The sequence below is a fragment of the Diachasmimorpha longicaudata genome, chromosome 13 (genome assembly GCF_034640455.1).
Source record: "Diachasmimorpha longicaudata isolate KC_UGA_2023 chromosome 13, iyDiaLong2, whole genome shotgun sequence".
Classification (NCBI taxonomy): domain Eukaryota; kingdom Metazoa; phylum Arthropoda; class Insecta; order Hymenoptera; family Braconidae; genus Diachasmimorpha; species Diachasmimorpha longicaudata.
Genome location: NC_087237.1, coordinates 871501 through 877500, shown reverse-complemented (window position 1 = coordinate 877500; position 6000 = coordinate 871501).

The following is a 6000-nucleotide window of genomic DNA, read 5'->3' as shown; positions in this document are numbered from 1 at the left end:
ACCCAGTGGCGTCAAAAAGTTGAAGGGTTGAAGAACCCGTTACCTCACGCTCACCTCCACCCCCCCCCCTCCTCCCACTTCGCCCATCACCACTACCCACAAACTTTCACTTTTAAAACTTCCCAGTCAAAGTCGTTTACGACTTCCCTCGGAAATAATTATTCAATACCCGAAGTACCTCATCCTCGGTGTTCTATCCCCCGAAGTTAAAGCCAACTTGGTAGAAAACGAAAACATAATTTACCAATTTCCTCGTTCATTTCCTCGTTCACATTGGCTAGTCCAACATCTGAAACTCAAAGTAGAACATACCTCCGGTATCTTTGAACGCCAGGGGCACGTCTGTAGTCCAGGCATTGATCGGGTTTGCCGACATAGACGTCTCTAGACTATGATTGATTCAGCACAATGTGGTTAATTACAAGGATCCGGTTTACACTCTCCACGGTGGTAACTCATGTGCAGTTTACGTTCCCTCCAGAATGTCCAGTAATGGTGGCATTGAAGTAGCGCTGGCAGAGGAAGAGAGAGAGAGAGGGAGCGAGACGTTACTATATCCGATTCTCCCTGGTCACGAGTAAGCTTCCTAATTGCCTCAAATGAACAGTATAATGGACCACCAGTCTCGGTAAACATGGCATCTCCATCTTTATGAAAATTCAATAGCAATATACCACGTTATAATGGACCTGGTCAGCTAACTGGCAACCAACAAAACTTTCTCATTAAAACGTTAATTATGACATCATTTATGGTCCATGGGAGGCATCGATGTACTTTTTGTTTTCATTTTATTCACTAGAATGTGTAACGTTCATGTTTTTTGTGGGTCCCACGTGATTGCGAGGAAAATTCATATATCGTAACGTGTAATTTATGGATTATGGGACAGATTTCCAATTAACGGTGCTCGATGAATTGGACTCAAGCGAGTGGATTTTGGTTGGAGGTTAGTGGTCCAGACGTGGGGGTTTTTTGGAGTCGAAAAATTTCTGTAACAAGTTTTTCTGTTTCTTAAGTTTATATTAATATGAGGCCACCATTTCTAAATAATTTTTTCAGATTGTCTCGGGCAGGGGACAGTGAAGTAGAATATCGCCTTTAATTACAGTACATAAATCCATCGGTTAAAAAACATAATAATTGAAGTGTTACCAACAGGGGATTTGAATTTGTTTCGAATATTGAAAGAAGTCAAATGGAAAATCAACTCTGTTCAATTGAATTCTAAATTCAATTTTACAAAACCAAATTCCATGAAATATAAAGACTTTGTTTATTCTTTAAAAATCCATGAAATTCGCAGAAAGAAATAAAAATTTTTTATTATAAAAAATGGGAAAAGGAAAAGTTTTGTGTAGAGGTTTGCCCTGAAAATTTTTGAGAAACAAATGGAAATAAAAGAAAATTGTTGAAGGAAAACCAAAAGCTTTTCTTGACACATCATGGATGCAGGTTTATTTTTATTCTTTTTAGTATTAACAATAGGGAAAAAAACGTCTGAAGGTCTGATTTTTTGCTGTAATAATCGCTGCAAGAAATACTGCTTTTTCAATTACTAATTTTATATCTGAGTTTCATTATTTCAATCATTTTTCTATCAGTTATTTTTTCTCTTTATTAGGCAATTTATTCGTCAATGACGACAAAATACTGATGCAGTGACGGACCGTTAAAAAATCATCACAAATCTATGGCTTTCCAATATATGTGGGTCATGAGAAAAATATTCTCACAAAATTTATGAATTAAGAATACAAATGCAAATCTTCGTGAAGATTAACGTAACGTTCTTGGTCAGCCAACTACTATTCAACTGACTTTCCCATCAAAACTTTAATTACAAGATTAATTATCAAAAATCCCGGCTATCGACAAAAACAATTATGTAATTTTTTTTCAAGAATTTCAATGTGTTGATGCATTGGGATCGATATCACCACTTGCCTGCGCAACCGAGATATTTTAATGCTAATATTGGCACAGTGCGCACATTCTGTATGCACGGAAACCTGACAAGTTAAGAACGTTTTTGGGTGGGTTTGCAAATCTGCATCGCATTTCCTCACTGAGTGTATGTTTATTCAATAGTGCGGTATTCGAATGACGTACGATACTCAGAGCGTATGGTTATGGCACCTAATTGTGTGAGTGTGCAACTCACATGTATTTAACAATTCTATTATTATGCACTTTAGGGTTGAATTTATCTGGGACACTGAACTTCTCCTATCATTATTTCATCAGATGGATAAGGCTTCATGAATATGGGTCTAATTTACAGAGAATGCAGTTGTGTGCAAATGTTGTGCTAGATATTTCTTATTGAAATAACGCAAGTCAGAAAATCTGAATTTTTTATCTTCCAAAAACCTAAACGTATTTTTTTTATGTAAAAAACTCGAGGGATTTTTTGACGATTCGTGAAAGATATTCCACCGATGGGAAGACAAGTTGTGGTATTTATTTATAAGAAGGAAATCTTCAAAAGAATATCGATATTTTCTAAAATTTAATTAAGATAATAGTGACTTTGTTAAAATTTCCCTGATGCACTAAAAAGATTCCAAAGCAGCAAATCCTGTCCGTAAAATACCAATTTAAGAGTAAAATTACTTTAAGCCCTTTGCCTTGACCCTTTGCCTTGTTCCTACAACAAATAGTGGAACAATAGAGACTATTTTCTACACCAAAAATGATTAAACGTTTTAAAAAACGTCACTTGTTACTCAATTCCTTTATAGACTATGGCACCTGAAAGCAGTTGTTGTTATAAATAATTAATACAAAATAATTATTACCCGCTTCAATGTTGACATTATCTGGGACACGCAACATTTGTTATCACAGTTTCATCAAATAAATGAGCTTCATGAATATGGGAAAAATTCCACCAACATTGTTTATTGTATGTAGAGATATTCTGCTGCTCTGGTTTAGATAAACGAAAACATTTTGCGGATGTTGAAAAATAGCTGAAGGCTGCGTTATCTTTTTTCTTCCCCGGTTCTCTTAAGATAAATGCGAATCTCATAATATTGTGCTTGGGAGGATTTCTTCCTCCCAGTGATTCTGAATTTCATACCCTTGAGAAGATACATTACGCAGCTCTCACGTAGAAAAAAAAGTAGGAGAGGGAGCTTGGAAAAGTCAGATTAAAGAACGAGGAAAGGGGGAGTGTCAAAGAGACTAGATTACAGGGGGTGGGGGCCTCTCAAGGAGGCTAGATTAAAGAAATTTCCACCCTCTCCTCCCCTCTTTCCGTACTCGATTCATAATTTTACTTTTTTTTCATGAGAAAAACGTGGAATTTCTCGTCTTTCAGCTGGAATCTCTCACTTGAAGACTATGAAGGGATTGATAATTTCGATGATGGAATGAGCAATTATTCATCACTATTCATTAGCCCCATCAGTCACTATTAATTTTCTCTCCGGGTACGAGGGTGAAAAAAAAAAGTTTATAAAAGTAATTTTCTGGGGATACCAAAGAGAATACCCATAGCTTGATAATAATATTACGTTAAAAACTGATGCGATGGAAGAGGAGGAGCTTTTGTGAAAGTTGCGTTAATGAGCACGTCTGGGCTTCGGGATGTATATAGACTGCGCCAAGTTTATGCAAGTTTTCCAACTAAAATCGTAGTAAAGTGTCTGATGTACATCAGGTAATGGCGGAGAAGCTCCATTAATGCATCAAATAACGGCGTCCATTTACTTATTAAATATGGGATACTTCCAGGAATCACCCAAATCTGTTATGAATTTTTCTGTTCAACGAGAGGAACGTGTGGCTTCTTGGACGTTATCAAGGATGATAATAATTATGGGTTATTGATAATGAATGGGAAGCATGATAGTAATTAAAAAAGGAAGATCGTATTTGTGAAAAACTGAACATTTTTTATTCGTGGAAAAATGTGAAATTCAATATTTTCGGTACTGGGGTTAGCTAAGGGTCTGTTTGGTGACTAGATAGAGGATGATAGGTTGAATATAATGATATAGGACTTCAGCGAGACACATTATAGCTCCTAGGAGCATATGTGCTTACTTACCAAAACGAGACTTACCGCACCTCTAACGAAGACTGTCGTAACTTTCGAGTAAATCGGCAGTTGGATGATGACAACGCAACAAATAAATTGTTTACGGTGATGTTAAAGGACAAATTCTATATTAAAATAAGATTTTTTCTCAGAAAATTTATTTCATAATTTTACTTGACGCGTTATTCGTTTTTTTATATTTAATTTCATATATCCCCAAAATTACTAAAAGAATTGTGTTATCGATAATGACATTTAAAATAAATGTACATATCTTGTTTTTTTAATTGATAAAATTCAAGATGAAAAAATTGCAAAAGAATTATGTAGTTTTTTAATCTGAAATTTATCCCTTTTACTGATTTGCAGTGCAGGGGGAACAAGCTTGGTCCAATCCACCTGTTTGGGATTGAATAACATTTTTTGTATGGTTCTCTTTTCGGTATTTTTTCATTTCGCTTGATGCAGTTTCCTTTGTAGGGGGTCTTACCCCTCGCTCGCCGATGAGATCCCCCCGCCCTTGTGTCAGTAACTATTCGACGCTCACCCCTCCTGAATCTCCATAACGGAAAAAAGCTTACTACTTTGGACGATGGTACCATCCCCACGACATAATCTCTAATTTTGTTTTAAAAAAATCGTTTCGTTTCTTATCCTGACTTTTTACAACTTTCAAACCCAAACCCATGAGTTCCGATGAACCTCAACAATTCTCGAATTGTCCTCCCAATTCCCATTCAAGCCCTCCTCATCAATCACAGAAAATGCCAATAAAATTGTAATCGCCGCCAATAAATTACAATTCCCAACAAGAATGACCCCTCATAGCTCTGAAATAGCAAGTCCTCCCAACCCCTACAGTGTCCTTCCACCCCTACAACGTCCTCCCAACCCCTACCCATCGGTTATTACCCCCTATGACCATGGGACCAATGTGCAGCGTGCAGGGCGCAGCGTGCAGCGTGTACCATCCCCCTGCAGTCTCTATAACCCAGTTGTCCTCATTCGTTGTCCACTGTTCTCTCCTATGATGATAGCTAGTCTCGTTGGTGAGCACAAAATTACCATCCCCTCTGTACAATTACACTAGAAAGGACAACGTTGTATCCAGTATGAGGTTTAACATCAAATATTTATACAGTACAGAAGATTGCTCGTCCTTGACTGTAATGGATTTGTTGAACTTTCGTGAGTTGCTCAGAGCATATTTACATTACCTACCAGTTGCAATTCAATTTTCAAACCAGTTCCAAAAACCACCTAACCATTTCTTTGGTAAACAGGTGTGCGCCCAACATCTTGCCAAGTAATCACGTGGAATTTGTGATCAAAGATCTTCTGACATGAACCTCAACCGTTGATAAATAGAAACTCACTTGGAAGTTTTTACTTCCAATGACTGAGCTTAAACGCACACGATTCCAACGGAATCGATAGATTTTCCCCTATTAGATTCATCGGGAGTGACGAGGCACAGGGGAGAACATGGATCTAGATGGTTATACGCTAGTTGGGTATTGTTCTCGTGGAAAAGATAAAAATCGAAAGAGATGCACTTTCAGAAGTTTTCGAGGGAAACATCTCCTTTACGATTTCGACGAACGCGAGTTGTAAACACCCGTAAAACTGGGAAATGATATTGAAAATATTGAACAGCAAATTATTCATGAGAAAATCAATGAACCAGTAAACTTGCCAAATTTTTTGAGAATTCTCTTGCTGCAAGAGAACATTTAAAATTAAATTCATTCGGCATAATGTGGAGGATGAGAAAATTTGTAATGCGTAAAATAAAATAAGAGTGCAAATTGTGGGTAATAATTTAGAATTTTCAACGAACGAGTTCTTCGAAATTGTGGTTAAACTACAATTGAATAGAAGTTTGGAAAAAGCGAAGTCAATTTTGGTCCGAAAGTTCCAGCCCGATATTTTCGAAAAAATGGCCTTCTTCA